This window comes from Macrobrachium rosenbergii, chromosome 21 (assembly GCF_040412425.1).
Source record: "Macrobrachium rosenbergii isolate ZJJX-2024 chromosome 21, ASM4041242v1, whole genome shotgun sequence".
NCBI lineage: Eukaryota > Metazoa > Arthropoda > Malacostraca > Decapoda > Palaemonidae > Macrobrachium > Macrobrachium rosenbergii.
The window spans coordinates 48366773-48391772 of record NC_089761.1 but is presented as its reverse complement, the minus strand read 5'-3'; the positions used below and the strand labels follow the sequence as shown (position 1 = coordinate 48391772).

Below are 25000 nucleotides of genomic sequence, written 5' to 3'. Positions count from 1 at the left end.
TCGGCTCAGATCGAAATGGAGTGAATGTTACCCGAGATGATTCGTTTAGTATAATTAGACGTTTTTCGGTCTCTGAGGGGTCACGACTTCGGTTTCGTTACTACTACTACTACTACTACTACTACTACTACTACTGCTACTACTGTTGATTAACTTATGTTATATTACATTTTTGCCTCAGTGGTCTGATTAAGCAGCTTAAGAAAGAAAGTTATTTAATACAACTATTTTTTATATAAGATTTTTGACCCAGAACTGGTTAAACTTCTTAACAATGTAAACCTGAATACTATTACTATTATTGCCACACTACTACTGCAACATATATAGTGAATAGTGATGTGGTATGTACCATTGTCGACTATTTCTCACAATGCAAGTGTTACTGTTACCTTTTATACTGTTCTTCTTGTCCAGTTAACAGAAATAGTCTTTCATTCATAGCCATTTTAGCACTGAATCGTGTTGGTTTTCTTCTCTACCAATATCTGCTTTGTATTTTCCATACTAGAAGGGAGATAACAGAATAAGGTCACGTGGTTAAGGAGTCGAGTTCCGTCAACCTCAGAGAGAGAGAGAGAGAGAGAGAGAGAGAGAGAGAGAGAGAGAGAGAGAGAGAGAGAAGTGGGGAGAAGGGAACTTATAGATTCAGAACAACATATTACACCACTTCCATAAGCACAAAGGAAATTGTGTTTATGTAAGAGAAAGAGGGTGGAACGTAAGTCACTATATACCACGATTGTTGAAAAAGGAAGTGTTGTGCATATGAGAGAGAGAAAGAGAGAGAGCCAAGAACAGGTCCTTGCAACTCTTTTGCCTTAAATGGCATTGACAAAACCACCCCAGTTGGAAATTTCCGTTGGATTGATTGAAGGGCCGCCGACAGGGGATGCAGTACTCCACACCCACTTTAGGCTAGCAACATATCGAGGGAGGGGAGGTCGGAGGGAGGGGGAAGGGTAGGGTGACCAAGAGAGAGAGAGAGCGAGCTGCCCAAATCGAAGCACCAGGGAAGACTAGTACACTTTTGCCGTTGATAATCCTTACTAAGCTTCATTTTTGCTCTTGACGATGTGCGATGGGGTGATTTAACATAAGACGGTCAGAAATATTTAGAGGTGATGTGATTTAGTGGGGGGGGGAGATATGATTTAAAGATGAACACCACGGCAAAAGAGTGCTGTGCAAACCAAGAGAGTTACATCGTGGCCAGAAGAGGGATGATGTGACCCGGAGAGTCAAATTTGACCGAAAGAGGAACTCGTTTCCCAAAAATGGAACGTGGCGACCTAAAAGAGGAAAGCGGTGTCCATAAGAGAAATTTCCCCACCAAAAGAGGGCGGCTGTGTCCAAAAGAGGAATGTCGGAACCAAAAGAAAGGTGTAGCGTGTCCGAAAGAGGAGCGTAATGTGCAAAAAAGGTACCTTGTGACCAAAAGAGGGACCAAAGGTAACAAAGTTAAAAAAAAAAAAAAAAAACGGAATTGGTCGATAGAGGAAAATGGTGGTGGCCTGGCCAAAAAGGGAACAAAACGGCCAAAAATCGATATTAAGGGTTGACCTAAGATGGAAATGTCGAGGGAAACCTCGGTCAGATAAGCCACATTAACCGAAACGAAACCCGTTGTGGTTTCTGGTGTCAGAGAGTCAGAAGTGGAGAGGGCGGGGAAGAGGAGGAAAAGGGTATGGAAATAGACCGAAAATTAGGACGATTTTTTTTCTATCAGGTACATCAAGAGAAATTTTTAAAGCGAGGGTCATTTCGATGTCTCTATTATTCACAAACATGTGATTTCATATTAGGATTTTACTATTAATATTAGCAATTTTGTAGTGTACCTTTTCAATCTGCCTTTATCCAGTTGTATTTTTCAGTAACATATCAGCCCTGATGAATGACATTTGTCTAGTAATTAGTAGGGTGGAAAACGTGTGTGTAATACCACAGCCAATGCCATTCATTACCGCGTCCTGGTTGCCTGTTGTGCTGTACTTTGTAAGTGTTTTGCACAATAAATTGTTTCTTTTGCTATCTCAATGGCATCTGCATACAATATTTATATATGGCCTAGAGCCAATTTATATATATATATATATATATATATATATATATATATATATATATATATATATATATATATATATATATATATATAAATGTGTGTGCTTATGTATGTGTGCGTGTGGATATTCGTGTTGCTCATGTAACCAGAAATAATTCTACTTTTTTTTTTTTTTTACTTTTATTATTATGCATGCTCCTGAATTGAATAAAGAGAAAATGCAGCCGAGGGAGTTGATTTAGAAAAGGAAGGGAGTTGGGGCCGCGTTTTCCAACCGGTTTTGAATAGTTGAGGAACAAACCACTTCACAGGAGACATTCGGGTCGACCTGAAGCGAGGGACTGTTGTGATTAGAATTGGACCATTGATTTCTTTTGCTCTATTTAAGGTTGGCGTTTCACTTCAATCCAGTGACTCTAGTCCTTCGCTCTAAACGCCGCCCCCCGCCCCGCCCAGTTCATTCTTTCGCTTTTGTCCCTCGACGCGTTCTTTCATTCTTACTTCAGACTGCCATTTAGGCTTCGTCAGTTTTTTGTCAGTTCATGCACTTTGCTTGTTTATGCTGTTGGGTATCTGTCGGACTTACAATTTAACCCTTCAGCTAGTTCATTTCTTCAGACTTACATCGCGTCAGTTTGTTAGTGATTAGAACTGGGCCTTTGATTTCAGTTCTTCATTTCAAATACTTTAATCCTTCAGCTAGGTCGCCAGTCCGGTCCTTGGGTCAGTTTGACATTTCAAACTCTGTTCATCTAATCAGGTCAGTCTTTCCATTTATTTCTTCGTGTGTAACTACTACATTATAGTTCTTCACTCTGTCAGTTTTGCCTTTCAGTTTACCCCTACATTTTAATCTTTCCGTTATTTTGTTAGCAGAGGTCGTCTGTTAATATCTTTAGCTCAGTCTTCCTATTCAATTTCATTATTGCTCTTAAAGTTTGTCATTTCCTCACTTCAATCGTTTCGATTAGCTACTTGTCAGTCCTTGGACCAGTTTTTCATTTCGGGTCAGTTGTTCATTTCCTAGTGTTCATTCTTGCTCTTCAGTCCGAAAGTGGAGTTCTTCAGTTCAAGATAGACGAGTCTTGACGGGCAATGAATATCGGTGCTGGGAGCAAGCCATTTACCAGTGTTTCTGGACCCCATTCTCGCAGATCTGTTATGGAAATTCACACGGCTTGGAGCGCCCATGAAAAAAGAAATACTTCGGCAGCTATCGCCCCCAAGTTATCCAGTACCTAATTATCGCAACGAACATTAAGCTCTCCAACGGGACAACTTACAACCATCCACCCTCCCCGCTCCTTCCCTACCCAAACCACCCACCCACCCACCCCATTTTAATAATGGCCTCTAACTCACTCACTACACTGCGAATTTTCACAGCCACCAATTTCCCAAAGCGACCCGCAGCGAACACCGGAGCTGAATCGAGCGCTGTCATTGTTTACATCCAGTTCATTGAATATTCTGTCGGAGTTGAGTGTATGGTGTTTCGTTTTGATTTGTATCGGAGAATGTTTTTTTTTTTCTATAGGTGGATTGTGTTAGAGTTGGCGGTAAGTTTTTTTTTTCTTCCTTTCGAGATCGTGATCCATGTAGCACCTCCAGTCGTTGGGTATGAATGAGGGTAGAGGAGGCGTTACTATTATGGTATCCAGGTTGTGTTGTACCTTATTACAATGCCTAGTCCTTCGACAAGTTGTGGACTTCATAGTTTATCAGAGCATGTTTTAATTTTGAACGAAAGCATTTCTACCAAGATAAGGTAATAACGAGAGAGAGAGAGAGAGAGAGAGAGAGAGAGAGAGAGAGAGAGAGAGAGACCTTCGTTACATACTCTTAACCCCTGAAATGCATTGATACGAACTGCTGCGTGATTGAGACGCTCCTTACGGACAAAGAAAATTAAATCCAGTTGCTGTAATGTTAGGCCTCCGTGCACGAATTCTGACCACATTTACGGAAAAGGAACGAAGAATGAGAAACGGCTGAAAAGGAGAGAGAGGTCGACGCCGAAATGACCTTCCCGGATGGCCGCGCGAAGTATGGGCCACAACGATGGAGGTACGATAGGTATGCGAGGGTCAGGGGGATATAAAATCTTGTTTACGGAATTGAATGTTCATAGTTATGCGTCAGGAATGTCTTCTCTCTCTCAACGTCCGCGCATGATGTGAGGCCCGAGTTACATAATGTCTTTTATTACAGTAATAAATTCCTTTGTCATTACTGTGCCCAGATGCTGGTATTCAGATGTAACCGCTGGAGATGAAATGGTCTTTCACTCACCATTAATTTGTTTTCATCTCAAGCTAAGACGCATGCCCCGCCCCCTTTGATGGAATAGTTGCCAAGTGTTCACGGACAGAAGACTGCCACCCTTAAAAACAGTTACTATCACTTTCAACACTATCCTGGTATTGTGGACATAGCAAGCATCTAATCTTGAAGTCATGATTTCTTTTGCTTTTATATGGGTGAATGTTTGTGTTATGTCATCTCTCTCTCTCTCTCTCTCTCTCTCTCTCTCTCTCTCTCTCTCTCTCTCTCTCTCTCTCTCTCTCTATATATATATATATATATATATATATATATATATATATATGTATATATACTGTATATGCGCTGATGAATCAAGCTTCTAACAAAACATATAGGATTACAGTATAAGAAATTCATGAAAGTTATATATCGATGGATATTAACGAATGTTAAAAAAATTACTATAAGGATTTTGTGTTATAACTATAAAGGAAACGTTAGATAATTAGATAGGTGTATAATGAATGTGTGTGTGTGTGTTATTTATGTGTGTGTGAAATCCACGCAGTATCATGCGACAGTATTTTCCTATAGATTAAATTGGAAACTCAGCCTTTTAATGAAGTTATATGTGGCATCACTGAAAGAAACCCAATAGTACAACAGTAGAGTATTATTGCCCATTGGATTTGTCACCGACATAACTGTGATTGATACACGAGCCGTTCAGCTCATGTTAGTGTTATTTGATATGCTATTCCTGTGCGTCTTCGCTTGCTGTATCTTCTTTTCTGTTTCTCAGTAGTTGATTTTATTAGTCAGTTTTTCTTAGTTTATGTGTTTTAGTTGCAGTGTAATGAGAATGCTTCTTTCTGCTATGTGAGAAGGTGTCTTAACGTATATTGGAATTTTGTCTTAATCATCTTCTGTATAATTTAGATCACTTAATATCACGCAACATAATTCGTGATGCAAGATAAAAAATCAATTTTCGTTTTTTTTTATTCGTGCCTGGCATCATTTCCTCTCTCTCTCTCTCTCTCTCTCTCTCTCTCTCTCTCTCTCTCTCTCTCTCTCTCTCTCTCTCTCATAAAATGAACAGGTGAAATGTAAAGTTCCGGACACAAATTGATTTCCCGTATTCGGCAGGCAGGCAGGGAGAGAGAGAGAGAGAGAGAGAGAGAGAGAGAGAGAGAGAGAGAGAGAGAGAGAGCAATGACCTCAACAAGTAGCAGTAGCAATAATAAAAAAAAAAGGTAAAATAAACGATTCACCCACAGGAAATGACACGGACCGGGGTCCACTTTCTCGAAAGAAAAACCTCTCCATTGATCGCTTTGTGCTATATTGGGTTGAACCCAAAAGAAGAAAAAAGAAGATGGATGTAAGCGCGTCTCTCTCTCTCTCTCTCTCTCTCTCTCTCTCTCTCTCTCTCTCTCTCTCTCTCTCTCTCCTCTCCCCTTCCTCACCCACCCTCCAACCCGGTTCTTACACTCCAAATGTGCTATTTAATCCTGTTTTTGTAGGGTGTTCGAATTCCGGAGCTCTGTCGCTTCACACCGTTTCGCGATGCTGCTATGGCGCTAGTTCCCCGCCAGATTTCTCTCTCTCTCTCTCTCTCTCTCTCTCTCTCTCTCTCTCTCTCTCTCTCTCACACACACACACACACACACATACAGTATATTACGCAAGTGACGGTTCACTTTTTTACACACTGTCTCTCTTTCTATCGTTTCCGATCCTTTTTTTATTTGTTTTTGTGGATGAAATCTTAGTCCGCTGACCTGAAATTTCATTCTGATTTTTAAAACGAAGTTGTTAAAAAATTCGTTCATGCTTTTGTTGATAAAATTTTAGTCCGCAGAACTGAAATTTCATCGTAGGCTTCAAAACGGAGTTGTTAAAAAAAGATACGTTGTAATAAGGGAAAGAATTCTTTCTCACTGTGGCTCCTTCTCAGCTAATTTTGGCTCCTTTGGTGAGCGAGGAATGGTTTTGACGATAAACGGCTTTTTAGGAGGGCTTTAGAAATGAAAGAGGAAAAGGTGAAGACCAAAGCCCGCGTTGCATTTCCGGAAATCCTCCTTTCATTTTTCTCGTAGCAAAGCCTTTGCCAAAAATCTCATTGGGCCCGGAATGTCGACACGGAGAGAATGTAAACATAACACAAACTACAATACCGAAATTCTTTTGATTTTTTTAACACGCACGCGCACTAGCGCACTATATATATATATATATATATATATATATATATATATATATATATATATATATATATATATATATATATATATATATATATATATATATATATATATATATATATATATATATATATACATATACAGTATAGATATAATATATATATGTATATATATACACGTGTGTGTATGCGTGTTAAGTGTATACAATTATATTTACGTGCGTGCCGTTCGTAAATGTGCATGGATGTTTGCGTATAACGTTTCATTTGCACAGATTGTCTAAATTACTTTGCTCGACTAGTGTCCAGTAAAATATTGTCCACCCCTGTTGTGGAGTCGGATGAAAAAGGAGCATGGTTCTAAACATTTTCGAAAATTCGACTCGGGAGGAAAAATTGCTGTCATGTTAAACACTTCTCCAGCCCTCCATCCCCACCCGCACTTTTTTTGTTTTGTATAGTGTGAGTAGGAAAAAGTCAGACGAAACGGGTCTGAAGAACTTGTCGGGTAACGAAGTCAAAATGAGATTCGGTGTCCAAGGGAACTTCGGTAAAGATATTCTCTACCGAGTCTCTCATCAAGATGGCGGCATTCATAGCACGAAGAGCTGTAGTACGAGCATAGTCAGCGTCAGTATGTATATGTCTGTGGTGATAGTTAGAGCTTATTATTCTGATTGCACTGCGAACTGGTACGTCTCTATATTTATTAAGTGAGGTGACGTGTTTGGTGTGTCTATACTTAGTATATTTCATGTGTAATAATAATAATAATAATAATAATAATAATAATAATAATAATAATAATAATACGGTTTGAAGATGCGTCTAAACATTCGTATCAATCACTGATATGGTTACCTCGTTTTGTCATCATGTCTCATCCAGTTTTTTTCATTTTTTAACCTGGCCCATGTATGCACTACCCCCCCCCCTTCTGTACTTGGGGAAACACCGTAGAGGGGAGCCAGCAATCAAAATGAAGTCCATGTCACATATTCCTTTTTATTGCCGCTCTTTGAGAAAATATGACAACAACAGGTTCGAAAAAAAGCGGCGACGAGTGAAAAAACTGGTATCCCTCCGAGCATTCGAATCCAGTTTTGAAGCCATTACCGTATTGGTTGTGGGCTATGATTATTACAGAGAGAGAGAGAGAGAGAGAGAGAGAGAGTGGTGTATGTATTCATAAATGCACTAGTTTGAATATTTACCCTAAAAGATGTGTGTAATGTAAACTACTAACATACTTAAAGAAATGATAGTAAACTTGCTGCAGTGATTTTTGTCTCGAAATACCATTTTCTGCAAATTTCTGCTTGCTTTGATTTATTTTAATCAGTGCAATTGATTGTTCTGCATTTTTGCTTGCCATGCTTTGTCATCAGTTACATTGTGTAGAAAAAGCTTGCTTTTAAGTGTATAACTCGGAAGCTGAAAGTTGTGTTGGCAGTGACAACTGTGTTCATTTTCTCCGGAGCCACCCCTTCTTACACGAAACGACCCAATAATAAACAAGTAAAAAATGTGCCGAAGTTTCTTCAGCGCAGTCGAGTTTTCTGTACAGTGTATAATCAAGGCCACTGAAAATATATCTATCTTTCGGTGGTCTCGGTATAATGCTGTATGAGCCGCGGCCCATGAAACTCTCAGCGGTCGAGGTGGCCTGTGTTGTTGCGTTACCAGACTCACGATTATGGCTAACTTTAACCTTAAATAAAATAAAACTACTGAGGCTAGGGGGCTGCATTTTGGTATGTTTGATGATTGGAAGGTGGATGATCAACATGCCAATTTGCAGCCTTTAAGGTTCTTTGCAGCGTGCCTTCGGCCCCTAGCTGCAAACCCTTTCGTTTCGTTTACTGTACCTCCTTTCATATTCTCTTTCCTTCATCTTACTTTCCACCCTCTCCTAACAATTGATTCATAGTGCAACTGCGAGGGTTTCCTCCTATTGCACCTTTCAGACCTTTTACTGTCAATTTCCGTTTCAGCGCTGGATGACCTGATAGGTTCCAGAGCTTAACCTTTAGCCTAAATTTTATATCCATTTCAATTCAGTTCATCCGTTTGCGCTCTATTGCTTCGTCTAAGTTACAAACGAAGCCATATCTCAAGCGTTGATGACCACAGTCACTGCGACGCCACATTATGCCATCACCCTATGCTAATTCAAGAAATTGACAAAGGCGTCAGCCTCTTGAAAAAGCAAAACTCCCAACCCGGTGCCTGAGAGACCTGAAATGTCTTCTGTTGGCTTAAAGAAAAAAAAAAAAAAAGAGGAAAAAATGACAGAGTGGTCGGGGTGAGGTATCTTAGCGGCGTTCTCGAAGCTGTGACCCTGCGGGCACTGGCAAGATTTGCTGTTAAAATTCGAACCGATTTTCGCTGTGACCCTGGGCTGTTGTGTTTATATATATGCGTGCGTGCAGATGTATAAATATTTATGTATGCAAGGGGTTACTTGGAGTGTTTTGTAACTTTGTACATACACACACGCAGTCAAGCTTATATATATGTATGTATGTATATATAGTCGCTTTATATATGTGTATGTATGTATATATATATAAATATATATATATATATATATATATATATATATATATATATATATATATATATATATATACATACATATATATATATATATATATATATATATATACACATATATGCATATATATACATACATATATATAAATATATATATATATACATATATATATATACATATCTATATATACATATATAGAGAGAGAGAGAGAGAGTTATAAGTGTCTACACACTTTGTTGTTAACAGTTATTGAACATATATAACAACATCATCTTAATTAGGTGCGTACTTTGCCATATATACAAGAAAAGAACTTTCGTTTTCCACGGTGCATTATCTGTCACAAAAACGGCGATGTTGAGATAAGCGAAGAAAGATCTCCTGCAACCTTATAAAGCAAAACGCCAGCAGTAACAGGAACTCCGACGACGTCCCATTCATGGAAGTGATTCCGGGGTTCCAGTCGGACCGGGTCTGGAAGAGCGAAGGAGATCGCCCCATTAAAGCCAGATAAGACGACGGCCACTGCAAGGATATCGCGTCCTGTCTCCTTATCTGTCGATCGCCTTCGTTTCGAAGAGAAAGCAGATAAAAAAAAGTTGTTCGATTCCGTCTCTGCAAAAAGAAGAAGAAGAAAAAAACTTTTAATCTGCCAAAGTTGTTTATGCGTCTTAAATGTCTTAGGTTTAAAGGGGCTTCGTGAATGTCAGTCACTCGCAGTCTTAGTTTTTTTAGGCCTCATTGTGACCTAGAATCAATCACGCCTAACTCTAAAGGTCTCCTTCAGAGTTCCTCATATACTCACTGGTGACCAGAGGAGCTGATATGTCAGAGACGTTATTATTATTATTATTATTATTATTATTATTATTATTATTATTATTATTATTATTATTCAGAAGATGAACTCTCTTCATACGGAACAAGCTCACACGGGCCATTGACTTGAAATTCAAACTTCCAAAGAACATGGTGTTCTGTAAGAAGAAGCAAGAAGAGATAAAGGGAAATAAAGAAAGAAGAGATCTCGCTTATTAAAAAAGGAAAAAAATATAATTTAATGAATTAATAAACAGATAAAAATGTATTAAAATGCAAGGAGAACAGTATTAGCTATTTATTCATGCTGGCCCATCCAGATACTAACCAGACCAAGTGTTGCGCAGACACCATTAATGGATCGAGTTTAATGGATCTAGTAGGCTTGGTGAGATTGCAAATATGATCGGTTTAAGAAGCGTACGACAAATGAGGTTGCGTCGAGAGATTTGTAGTTGTGACTTGTGAATTCTGGTTGTTTTTTTTAGAACGTGTGAATGGGGTGGGTTGCGGACTTTGTAAATGTCAGGAGGCTTGGGGACTGTATGTCTGGCAGGTTTGACACTGTAAATATTGTCTGGTTAAAACTGTAAATAAATGGAATTCGTATCAGGGAATACGTGTCCTCCTGTAATCCAGAATATATCCGAAGATATTTTCTGGATTGCAGATTCTGTATTACAGAGTTACTTCGCCCTTCTTAAATGCATTTTCTTCTGGACTGTGGGGATAAATTGCTCTTTAAGGATCGTTTAAAGATTTTTGGTTGCAAGTTCATTAAAGGTAATAAGAGTATTCTGTCGAAGACAAAAGAGTACCGCGATCTTCTTACGTTGATCATGGTTTTAGAGAAGAAAATTAGCGGGTGGGCCTTATGGACGCAGTGCTAATCAGGTAACTGAAGGATAGTTTAATTTTGTGTTAATCAACCAGATTATTATAATTATTATATATATAAATAAAAAATATACACATAAATATATATAGTGTATATATATATAGATGTGTATATATATATATATATATATATATATATATATATATATATATATATATATATATATATATATATATATATATATATATATATATATATATATACACTGTGGTACAAGTGGTTAGCTTACAGTTTTTTCTGAAGTCCAGACTCTCCTTCTTTCCTTCATTCAACGGGGACTGTCTTTGTATCTTTCTCGATGCTTCTATCTCGAGGCTAGGGTCCCGAAGAGTATCTCATTAAATACATTCCATTAAGCAGATGTTCAGTGGTGACGCCTCTCCCACTCCTTCCTGCAAGTTGTTCCCCCTTTATCCAGTCTCATCTCCTTTTCTTACCTCCTCCTCCTCCTCCTCCTCCTGCTCTTCTCAATCTCTCCTTCTTCCCTTTCTCCTTCCTCACCCTTCCCCTGCTGTCATGCTTTGCCCCTCTTGTCATTATCTTCACACTTCTTCCTCCCCCCCCCACCCCCGCCATTACGTCTTCACCCATCTTCCATTTATTCCTTCCTTTCCACTCTCTCTGTTCCCTCTTTCTCTCCCTCACCTTTTCGTCTTCTTTAACTCTCGTTTTCTGTACTCCTCATCTTTTACCTCTGCTCCCCATTCTCTGACACTTTCCAAATAATTCACAAACGAGGAAATTTTAGAAACAGTAACATATATAATTGAGATAATGTCATTTTCTCCTTAATCAGTTTTCGTTGTACTGTTTCCTCGGCTTTTCTTAAAGCTCAGTACAACGAAAACTCATTTTGAAGGGACCTGATCCGAATTTAGAATTTGTACGTGTAACATTTGTTATAGAACTTTTTTTTTTATTGGTTGTATGTTGTTGCTTATGTTTTATTGCCCGTTTTTTCCAGTCTTTGTATATTGAAGCTTCATATCTTCACGGTTTATTCAGTTAGCTAGTGAACTTAATTGTGGAAATAATTTAGATATTAATGAATATATTAAACGAAAGTAGCCAATTGCGCAATATGTAACACTTAAACATTTATAAGTTAGCTTCCGTATATATATATACATGTATATATACATGTATATACATACATATATATATATATATATATATATATATATATATATATATATATATATATATATATATGTATATATACATGTATATATATGTATAATATATAACACACATTACCACAGGTAAAAATAAGAGACCTACACCCCGTCTCTTATTTTTCACCTGTGGTAATAAGTGATAAATGAATCACGTACAAAGTGATAATAATCATCATATATATATATATGTCTCTCTCTCTCTCTCTCTCTCTCTCTCTCTCTCTCTCTCTCTATATATATATATATATATATATATATATATATATATATATATATATATATATATATATATGTAAAAATCACAGTAGATGCATCGTGACTTCAGTGTATAAGCGAATACCACAGGATTCGCTTATACATACATATATATATATATATATATATATATATATATATATATATATATATATATATATATATATATATATATATATATATATATATATATATCACACATTACCTGTGGTAATGTGTGATAAATGAATCACGTACAAAAGTGATAATAATCATATATATATATATATATATATATATATATATATATATATATATATATATATATATATATATATAGCCATCGCTGACAGGAAACACACTCACACACACACCTACCTGTATTTTGCATCAATGCGTGCCTAAGGGCTGTCTTATAGATTGCCGCATGTGCTGGCAGACAGGTAGGCGGGATTGTTACAATGAACTTGTTTGAGTCTCTCTCTCTCTCTCTCTCTCTCTCTCTCTCTCTCTCTGGTGTCGGTATTTTGACTTGAGGGGTTAGTACAGGTGGGTACACTCCACTTAGTCTGTGAGAAAGGCGAAGAGCCTGTTGAGGATAGAACGAATTCATAGAGTACCCGGTTTTATAGGTGTGAATTCGCTTCGCGGAGAATGGGTCTTGGGTTGATTAAGCCATTGCTGACCCGGTGGAGAGAGAGAGAGAGAGAGAATAAAAATAAACAGAGAGGGAGAGGTGGTTGTCAAATGAGGAAGAGGGATTGAGGATAAGATAACATGGTATGATTGAGGCAAGAGACGTAGTGTAAAAGAGGGAGATGTTGGTTGTAAAGATAAGGGTGGAGAGAGAGAGAGAGAGAGAGATAGAGAGAGAGGTGTAAAATGGGCAAGAGGGATAGGGAATTATATAACATGGGATGAAAGAGGCTAGAGGCGTAATGTTAGTATAAAGTAGAATTGGGGAGCTGCTGGCTAAAGAGAGAGAGAGAGAGAGAGAGAGAGAGAGAGAGAGAGAGAGAGAGAGAGAGAGAGAGATGGATAGAGATTCAAGGAAGGTATTCTGAAAGTATAGTTATTTATGGAAGTTAGTGGATGTGTATGAATGAGGCATTCAGTGGGAAGTTAGATGAGAGAGAAATATACAAAATAAATATAGAGAGAAATAGGTTTAAAAATTATAAAATGAAGGAGAGGGAGATGGAGAAGATAGACTGACAGGGAGAGAGATGTTAAAATGAGGCAGGCAGAGATAACTCTCAAAGGAGTGAGAGATTTAAGACCGATGGAAATCCATTTTTGAAGAGTGAAAGGTTTACTGTCGCTTCTTCAAGGGATTCTCCCAGATCCCTGAATTACCCCTTCCCTCTCTTGTCCAGCTCCCTTCCCTCCCCCTTCCCTCCTCCTCCCCTCCCTCCAGAAAGACCGGTTAGGGGTCGAAGCGGGATTCTTCTAAAAGGAATTATTGCCTGAATTTTCATTAGTGGCGCCGCTGAGGGGTGGAGGCCGACTACCGAAGTTATTATAGAGTTACAGGAAGTTGCTGGAGTCGACTCTAGGGCGTTCTGCGCTTCCAGGGCAGATAAAAAACGGAGCAGCTCTAGTTTTATGAGAGAGAGAGAGAGAGAGAGAGAGAGAGAGAGAGGGGGGGGGATTATTAGAGACAGTAAAGAGAAAGAGAATACAAACAGACAGACAGAAGGAAAGAGAGGATGAATATTAAATATGTGGCTTCATCCCAGTTGGGTTATATGCTGATTTTTAAACGTATTTTTTCTTTTAACTTTTTTGCTGTTCTCTTTTCGGCGTTTCTAGTTTTATGAGAGAGAGAGAGAGAGAGAGAGAGAGAGAGAGAGAGAGAGGGGGAGAAAGGTGATGGGATTATTAGAGACAGTAAAGAAAAAGAGATTACAAACAGACAGAAAGAAGAAAAAATGAATCTTAAATAAATGGCTTCACCCCGGTTGGGTTATATGCTGATTTTTAAACGTATTTTTTCTTTTAACTTTTTTGCTGTCTTCTTTTCGGCGTTTGTCGTGTTTCTTACTTCCCGTACCTTATTAAAGGTTTTATTGACGGTAGGCCGAAAGCGATCCACTGACTCTGCAAATGTCAGCCGATTGTTACACCACTCAGTTGCAACGCCCACTTTCAAGTGGCTGCAATCGTGAGATGTTAGTCTATATACATTTGGCTGCTCAATGGTGACTCACGTCAGTTTTTCTTTTCTTTTATTCTCCACATCTCCACCCCAGCTTCGACCCACAACAGTCGGTTAACAGCTATTTACGTAGTTCACTCCTTAGGCCAACAGCGACAAACTGGAGTTTTAAGGAAACGTACCCATACAGTTCCTCTCCTCATTCGGTTGAGGATCGAAAGCGTGTCTACATGCAAGTCAGATTAGTTTGTTACCTCTTGTGCCTCTAGGAGAGAGAGAGAGAGAGAGAGAGAGAGAGAGAGAGAGAGAGAGAGAGAGAGAGAGAGAGCGAAGTTGGAAGTAAAAATGGGAGATAGAGGAACCTGAGAAAGTAGAGATACTTAGGAGAATGAGAGAGGATGAAAATAAGAATTCGTTGGTTGAGACAAAGCTAAATTTATATATATTATATATATGTATATATATATATATATATATATATATATATATATATATATATATATATATATATATATATATATATATGTATATATATATATATATATATATATATATATATATATACATACTATGTACATATATACTTCCTCGAGTTTATATCAGGATAAAGTATTGTTAATATATTAGTTCTGCTTGTTTAGCCTAGATTAAAGTATAAAACCAGCCTTTCTTTTTTTGTCATGAAGCAGTGACAAATTTCGTAATGAATTATTTTATCATTCCTCCTCCTCCTCGTCCTCCTCCTCTTCCTCCTCGTCCTCCTCCTCCTCCTCCTCCTCCTCCTCCTCATTATTAAGATGTTTTTCCCATTCATATTTATTTTTGGCCCTAATGACCATAGTCGCAGAAACGACGCCAGTTTACAGAAGTTAACCAGTCAAAGTCCAATTTACAGAAATGTATCAATCAGTCAATCAGTATGCTGTGTAAAGATCCTTTTGGATTTGATCAGCCGAGAAAGGACTTGTACTCTAGGATACTGATCGGTGTGTAAATCCTTTTTACATCTGAGAAGAATAAATGACGGAAGCTTCCTTTTGACAGTTGATCTTGTTAGAGGGAATAATTATACCATTAGAAGTTAGTATAAATACTTCACAGCTAATGCGCACGCTCTCTCTCTCTCTCTCTCTCTCTCTCTCTCTCTCTCTCTCTCTCTCTCTCTCTCTCTCTCTCTCTCTCTCTCGGGATTGAACCAGATAACGGTAAGTGGTACGCTCGGTTCTGTGTGTCCTTACCTCCAGCAGACTTATGCGCGGACATGCACTCGTGTTTTGGCATATATATATATATACTGTATTTATATAGATAGATAGACACTAAAGAGGAAAAATAAAAACAGTAAGACGTAAAAGCATATCATTGCCCCACCAACCCCTAAGATGCCCCATGGCTTCTGCAGGAAGCTCGAAGGCTACACCCGGAATCCCTTGAGGATTGCCTCTAATATTAATTTGATTTACTCTAAGATGAGGAAAAGACACAGGACCCTGCTCCTACTTTCTGCGATTCCTCGAAGGCAAGGTGTCTATAAATTATCATGAGATCATTGTGGATCTCTATGGCTCCACTTTCAGCCTTAATTTCTAGGTGGTGATGTAACAATTGGCAGAATCTCGAATAGAGAGAGAGAGAGAGAGAGAGAGAGAGGGGGATTGGCTGTTAAGTATCTATACCAATTTCTAATATTATAAGATCATCTTTCTAAAGGAAACCTCCGTCATATTCTCTTCTCAGGTGCCACAGGGATTCACACACTAGTCAGCATTCTTAAGTACGGGTCCTCTGTCGCTGATTTTACCCAAAATGACTTAGATTCTCATCGCGTCTTTACACAGGAGATTGACTGATTGATCGATAAATTTCTCTAAGTTGGAGTTCGATTGGTTGACTGGTTAATTTCTGTAAACTGCGCCAAAAATGAATTATATGGAACGAATTGTAAAAATATTTTAATAATTGTAATGAAGATGGAGGAGGAGGTGGAGGTTTTTTCCCAGAGTTAGCTGGGAACCCACGAACCCTGATTTGACAGAAGGGTCTTTGGAATTTGAAATTGCCAAAATTTTTAAAATTGTCGTTGTGAGTTTTTTTAAATTATCATTGTCATATCAGATGTAACATGCGTGGTCGAGACGATGCGCAGTTTATTGAAGGACACATGCATAGATCAACATGTTTATTAACAGCATGTTGCGGTTGATGTTATTTTCATGTGAATTAAAATTCAATTTAGGGTTCGTGTTATCCAACGTAATGTCCATATTCTAATGCATCCTCAGAACCATGTCTAATTGTGTTGCTTCGAAAGGCTACTGGACTGCCATTAATGCAACAGCACTACTGTGACCCGAAGATAGAATCATCTTTAAACTGATTCGTGATGCAATTGCAGGCAACATTCCAGTGGTATCACGTTGATTCGACTGTTGTCGAAATGTTGTCTGTGAATTGTGTTTATAACAATTTTAAGTTTGAAACGAAATGTCACTGTTTAATTTTAGGAGCTATACCTCTACTCTAGTAATTGTTTCACCGGCTTTACAACGCTAGTTAAGCTCGTACAATATTATATTAACAACAATAGTTGTAGCAGTAGTATAAGTATCATGAAGATATCAGTATTATTATTATTTCATTTTCCGAAAGTCACAATATTGACATTAAATAAATCGTTAATTACCTTGGAAGGTAGTGGCTTGACAAAACCTCACTCTCTCCTTTGCTTGGTCCAAGTGCTGTTTGCAGTTTTTCTAATTTGTAATTCCTGATTCGGGAATTCCTCATTTTATTTTCCGTACAATGCCTAGGTCTATTTATTTATCCACTTATCTGTCTGTTTGTCTGTCGTGCATACTTGCATATCAGTAATAGTGGATATACCTCAGTTTCTGATCTCCCCTGAAGAATATGTTCATTGGTAAAAATACGCACACTGCATTCACAGGAAAATATACCGTATAGACGTGCATTATGTACGGTATTTACACGGTCAGCAGTATTTGTCATTTTAAAAATCGCCCCATCTTGCAATTTTGTTTTAGTGTAACCATGATTCATCGCAGTATTGAGAACCAGCCTCATCAGTTATATGGTACAATGATTTCAGGCTTCTTCGTGCTTGTGTTTTGTAAAGCGATCATTACCATTTGCATAAGAAATTGTGGTATACTTTATCGGTCATATTTAGAAATTAATAGAAAATAAATATTTCATCATGACAAAATTCAACGTCCTTTTCTCTAAATGCTTGAAGTAGTTTTTGCTGGTTTCTATATGGACGAAATAGATTTTTTTTCAGTAGTTAATGTTGTTGTTAGCGTAGGCATGTAATTATTAACTTTATTTCTTAGCTATGTATTGTGTAGATTTTATTGAATGTTATTAATGAATGAGACCTGTTAATATAGGTTTAATGCTCTTTCTTATGGGCTGTGTTGAATTTTTCCATCAGTTGCTGCTGCTCCCGAGGTGGACATTGCCACATAACTTTTTTGTCTCATATCTGGTATTGTTCTTATAACTACAAGAACAACTATTGCCGCTACAAAAGTAGGCACATAGCTATCTAACTGCTTTGCCATAAATATGGTGCTGTTTTCTTTTTAGTTTTCTATAAAAGGAAACTACTGAGATGGCTATATGTCTGTCCGTCCGGACTTTTTCTGTCCGCCATCAGATCTCGAAAACTGGTGAGGCTAGAGGGCTGGAAACTGGTATGTTGATCATCTACGCTCCAATCATCAAACACACCAAATTGCACCCTTCTAGCCTCGGTAGTTTTTATTTTATTTAAGGTTGAATTTAGCCATGTTCGTGAGTCTGGCACCGCTATAGGTGCCAACAACACAGGCCACCGGGGGGCCGTGGCTGAAAGTTTCATAGCCCGTGGCTGAGAGTTTCATAGGCCATGGTGAGAGTTTCGTACAGCATTATAAGCTGTACAGAAAACTCGATTGCGCCGAAGAAACTTAGGCGCATATTTTGTTTAATTTATCACTTGTACTACGCTAAATGTCATCATTTATATGTAACAGCTAGGTCGTGTGTGTTGTGTGGATTTTACTACTACTGCTACTACCGCTACGCCGTCGTGCCGTTACCGATCGTCGCCTTGCATGACAAACACCCAACATCAAACGTTGACCTCCGACGATCGTCCCGTCCAAAGACGATCCAAATTTGGGAGGAGAAAAAGTAGGACTGTCACTATGCATCCTGATTGGTAGTGGCCTGGCCAAGGTGAAATATAGTTATGGCTTGTGATAATTGCATTAATAATTACTCAGGGCAGCGCAGGCCCGAATGGGTTGAAAACACGAATGGCTGACTCGGTGATTATTGCGAAACGAGGTTGAAGGTTGATGAGGTTTTGTTTTGATATGGTAAGTCCTTTCTAAGTTGTGCCCCCCGGTCCTATACCAATGGGTACGCGGTCTCAGTTAATTTGATCATTTGTCTACGCAAACTTAGTTGAAAGGGAGCATTACATTCGCCTTTGTATGTCTAGCCATAAAGTATCTCAAATTGTTGATGGATTTCAAAGATATACAGTATATTGACGAGTTGGGTATGGAATACGCTTTATTATATTTGCATATAGATCTGGATATGGGTCGAAGATTTTTTCCTTATTTGTTATTATTTCAGTATAAAAAGACATTTAAATGACGAGTATAGGAGATGTATTTGTGAAAGTGAAAGACCTCAACTTTGTGAAACTCCTGTTTCCCTTAATGGGAAGTCATTTTACCCAAGGAGGGCGTACGTGCTGTGAAGGATTTGCCCGGCATATAGATACAGCATTGCCTAATGCATCGCTGTATTTATTTGATTCTCTCTGAAGAAGGAAACAAGAGTTTCAGAAAAGGTGTAGGAATTTGTTGGTATTTGTACTAATACAAGAACAACATTTAATTTTTAGTGTTTTTTTTTATCTTACATATTTTTGGACATGATTGTTGTTCTCTTTTGTATTATTATTATTATTATTATTATTATTATTATTATTATTATTATTATTATTATTGTGGTGGTTGTTGTAGTTGTTGTCGTCGAAAGTTTATACCTAGATATCGTTATCGATCTTATTATGATCCTCTTCGCAAATATGTGCATAGGAATTTGACCAGTTATTGCAAAATACGCCTAATTATATTTCTGAAAATATATTCCATTAACCCAAGTTTGAAAACTGACAGTTCTAATTAATTACACAAATTCAGTTGCCTTAATACTTCGAAAGTAACCGAAGAACACGCTTATTCTGTTTATTGTATACACCATTAGCATATACAGTCAGTATCTGATAACAACTGATCTGTTTCTATGGAGAGAAACAGGACTTATCGACGGCCAAGTAAACTTTATCATAAGGAATCAGATTACACGATTCGAGCTGTCAAGGATGAGTCAGTAATCAGAGAGAATTTAGAATCTCCCCTTCGTCAGTGGTCAAGGATCCAGAGTACAACTGTCACAGAACGGGTGCATTGAGGTAGTGTTTATTTGTAAAATCTGCCTTTTCGCGGACAATTTTTGTTTGGTATTTTACTGAAATAATTGCATGCTCTCATTAATCATATTTGGTGCTAGTCGTTTATTATATAGCATTTGCCTTCTCATTGGTTACCTGGTCAATATTTCAGTATAATATGTTCGTTCGTGATTGTATCTTGGCCTTGGATGATGAAATAGTTCACTTTTGGACAGTATCTGGCTGAAATAATTGCACTCTCATTAATCATATTTGGTGCAAGTCATTTATAATATAATATAATGGTTGCTTTCTCATTGGTTACGTTTGGTCAGTATTTCCATATACTGGATTCGTTTTTATGTATTATATTTTGTCCTTGGATGATAAAATAGTTCTGCTCGAGGTAGACTTAGTCGTGATTTTGAGGAAATAGGGGCACTATCTCTGATGACATTTCATTGTTATTCCGATTGGAAACAGTTGATTTCATTCAGTGTTGCTAATTTATCAATTTCTACTCTTGATTAGTTTTTCCTATGCATCCATTGTGGCCTCACTGATTCCCCTTGGTCTGTATTTCAGTCTAACTGTTGCCTGTTCACTGACTGCCTTCAATCAATTTTTCGACGTGGTAGTTACATTTTTCATATTACATTTTATGTAAATATTTGGATTTAAGTGGTGCATTCTCACGTACGGTATTTGATCTCTCCCGATATAACAGCTCCGTTCTCATTGAATAATTTTTATTTTAATATCGCGCTGGAATATTTTCATTCTCATTTATTATATTTGGTCACTATTTGGATGAAATACGCATGTTTTTTATCGTAATTTTTCCCATTTCTTCGATTGAACCATTGCGTCTTCTTTGATTACAGTTTATTAATATTTCGATATAACATGTACGCTCTCGTGTATGTATTACATTCAGGAAATAGATCGTGGAATAAGACCACGAACTTTCATAGGGGAAATTTATTTTAATTTTGAGTGTTCTGTGTTTTGTAAACAATATAGTAATTATGCAGTATTTTCGCTGTTCGTTTGCAGGAATCTATTTTGTTTGAAACGCGTAACTCCTTGAGGTAATAAACTTACAGGGAATTCTGATGGTTGTATAATATATATATATATATATATATATATATATATATATAGTATATATATATATATATATATATATATATATATATATATATATATATATATATGTGTGTGTGTGTGTGTGTGTGTGTGTGTGTGTTACGAATAAGGAAAGGACGAAAACAATACACTGTTAGGAAAAATATATCGGAACTAATATTACAGCAGCAAATGAAAATGTATATTTGTGTGATGATCATACATGCGTGGGTGGGTATTCATATATGTATATAAATCTACAGCAGACAATATATATATATATATATATATATATATATATATATATATATATATATATATATATATATATACAAACAATATATATATATATATATATATATATATATATCTATATATATGTATGTATATATATATATATATATATATATATATATATATGTGTGTGTGTGTGTGTGTATGTGTTACGAATAAGGAAAGAAGGACAAAAACAATACACTGTTAGAAAAAATATCGGAACTAATATTTACAGCAGCAAATGAAAATGTATATTTGTGTGATGATCATACATGCGTGGGTATTCATACATGCATATAAATCCACGCAGACACTTAATAGATATATATATATATAATGCATATAATATATATATATATATATACACAAATATATGTATTGTGTGTGTGCGGGTGGATTTATATACATGTATGAATACCCTCACATTTACAATCATCACACGAATACATTTTCATTTGCTGACGTAAATATTAGTTTTGATACATTTTTCCTAAAAGTGTATTGTTTCCGTCCTTCTCTCCTTATTCGTAGCAGACAAATATAAGTAATTGTATGCATTCCGTAACCGCCAAGGGGTGTGAATTAAAACGACACGTTGGTAGCAATTCGTAATCTGGTCCAGGAGCTCCGTAGATGGTATCTCGAATTAGTCAATAACTCATAAGAACATTTTATAGGCCCGGTTTAAATGTTAGAATTGCCGACTCACGCCAATTTGTTGGTGTGTGTGTGTTTGTGTATGAGAGAGAGAGAGAGATTCTCTTTCTCTCTCTCTCTCTTTTGCCGACTCATGCCAATTTGTGGGCGTGTGTATTTGTATGAGATGAAAGAGAGGGAGAGAGTGAATTCTCTCTCTCTCTCTCTCTCTCTCTCTCTCTCTCTCTCTCTCTCTCTCTCTCTCTCTCTTGCCGACTCATGCCGATTTGTGGGTGGGTGTGTATGTGTGTGTTTATGAGAAAGGAGAGAGAGAGAGTGAGTGAGTGAGTCTCTCTCTCTCTCTCTCTCTCTCTCTCTCTCTCTCTCTCTCTCTCAAACAAGGCCATTGTAAATTGGAATGTCAATTCTAATTTTCTGTGACTTTGAATCATTGTGACCGCCTGTTGGCAATTGTTTATTTATTTATTTTATTTATTTGTTTATATATTTATTTATTTTATTAATTTATTTTATTTATTTCTTTATTTATTTATTACTACCCCGGGTACTCGGTGACCTGTGACTACGACGCGCTCTTCACAAAAAGAAGCGCTCTAAGCACATTCCACTAGATCTCTCTCAACCTTTGTGGACCTAAGCAGTAAATTGCGTACCTGTTAGTTACTTGGCTGTGTTGAGTCGCTGCCAGGTTGAAGAGGGTGATGAGCCTAGCACCTTCATCCCAAAACGATTGCTGAGGCCTGTTAGGACATCTGGAGCAAACTCTTTTAGGAGTGAAGGTATATTGGTTAAAAAAAATCGGTTGTTCCTTCGGCCACCAAACGACTCAATTACTTATATATACAGCAACTGGAAGACGCCTTCAAGAAATGATGATACTCAAGGAGGACATTAGACTTATATTTTCCATTTTAATTGCTCTTTTAAAAAACTTTGCATTTTTGCTTTTTATTTCTTTTTAAACTTTGTAATTATTGCTTAGTACAGCTGAAGAGGACCTTAGTGAAGGTCGAAAGCGCTTGTTTTATATTTATTCACTTAAACTTGGTTGTATACAGTGGCTTTTTCTCAACCCTTCAAGACAAACACCAAGAATACAAACGGCAAGAATGTGCTTTTATTACTGGAGTGAAGGTATGTGTTGACAAAATCAGTTGCGGAAATGAAAGGGAGTGTATCTTGGCTGAGTCGGGTTCCAATTCCTTGCTTTCGATTCTGCGATTGTATTTCACAAGCAACATCGTTTTTTCAGCGTTTGAATATTGCGTTGCCAATGAGACAGGGGCACCAGCGTCCCCACCTTCGATTCCAACTCTGATTTGGCAGTGGTATTGATTCCCAGATCGAAAACTTCAGGCTGTTATGTAACACTGGCGATTAAGTATAGAGCTAAACAACGGATTTCAGTATATTTGATATTGTTCTCAGCATTTTCCTCATATTTCTCCAACCTAGTTGATGTACCAAAATGCCTCAGTCCGTAGTACGTATATTATCGTCCAGATCTTATGAAGAAGCTGAAGCTGACGCCGGAAGACCTAATTTGTCCGTTTGTCAATTTGACTGATGATTCGTTCAGAGGCTGCATAACAAGTATCTTGTTTGTCGGTATGGTTAAGACTCGCCTTTCTTTCTTTTTTTTTTTTTTCTTTTTTTTTTCCTTCAGGCCTGGTCAAGAAATGGAGCATTAGGTTGCTGCTCCTGTTGGCCTTTTGTCTTAGAGGTTAAACGTAGACAGTGATTTCGAAAGTCCAGGATGGAGATTATATATATATAGATTATATATATATATATATATATATATATATATATATATATATATATATATATATATATATATATATATATATATATATATATATATATATATATATATATATATGAATATATATATATAATATATAAATATATATATATATATATATATATATTATTATATTTATTTATTTTTATATATACATATTGATATCTTTATATCATTCTTCTTTAGTCTTACAGTAGAAATAGTAGCAGTAAAAGCAGTAGCAGACGCTATTTTTGTTGTTATCGTCGTAAGACAAAACCTACCTTCATCCTTTCTCTGGAAGGCGAGTCGTCTGATCTAACGGGCTCAGCCTCGTATGCAGAGGAAATTCCTCGCGACCTCCAGGCTGCAGCATCACCTTTTTGCGTATGGACATGAGGCGACGTCGTTTTCATTAGTCTCCCGGGGCACGATGCCTCGTCTTGGGGCAGGGGCGGCATAGCCAAGCAGTTCGGGATTGGCATCGACGAACGAGACGGTTGTTAATTGGCCGGAGATTCTGAGATCGGAATGAATAATACAGGAGGAGTTTTACACCTCGTGTACGTTTAGGGCGAGAAGGAGACGGGGGGAGGTTCAGTGATAGTGTTGGGGGGAGAGGGGACTTTGTTGGTGATGGAGGAAGGAGAAGGAAGTTTTGGGTGATGGAGAAAGTGGTGATGCTGTAAGGGAGAGAAGGATGAGGGGAGAAGAAATGGGGGAGTAAGAGGGAATGTTGGAGGAAAGGGAACATTTTACTGTTGATGGCGGAAGAATGGAAGAGATTAGAGATGAGATGCAGTAGGTTTTGGCTTAATACTAGTTGGTGATGTTGGCGAAGAGGGTTGTGGTGAAGAACTCTGTTTTGTTGGTGATGAATATGAAAATAGATGTTACTGGATGAGGAGACGATGATGGCAAGGGTTGAAAAAGAGAGGATGGCAATTATAGTAATATTAAAGCACAAGGTTGTGAAGAGATAGGAAAATTGGTGTTAGTGAAGGAGGAGGTTTTACCAGTAATGGAAGAGGAGGAGGGAGAAGTCAGTGGCAGTTGAGGAGAAAAGGAAAAGGAAAGGAGAAGAGGAGGAGGTCTTAAAGAAAGGAAAGAGGAGGAGCAACCAAGAGTATTTGTTGGTATTCATTGATGACCCGTTATAATCGTCATTAGTAAGTTGCTTGCGATCGCATTTATTAATTTGCCTTTCGATATTGCCTTTGCAATCACGTCGTCTTCTTTTGTATGCACAGTTGCATAATCATTCGCGCACACTCGCACACTATATATATATATGTGTGTG

General features: G+C 37.5%; 1 protein-coding gene across 3 annotated transcripts in view; it reads left to right on the top strand.

Annotated features, from left to right (window-relative positions):
- The window catches only part of LOC136850167 (semaphorin 5c-like), a 252704-nt gene that overhangs the window by 93768 nt on the left and 133936 nt on the right, over positions 1 to 25000 (top strand). Inside the window, exon 1 of one of the 3 annotated variants that reach the window (XM_067123787.1) lies at positions 19856 to 19877. The exons of the other annotated variants lie outside the window; for them this stretch is intronic. The gene's annotated coding sequence lies outside the window, so the exon portion shown is untranslated. Of the gene's footprint in view, positions 1 to 19855; positions 19878 to 25000 lie in introns of those variants that run through there. 3 annotated transcript variants of the gene reach the window in all.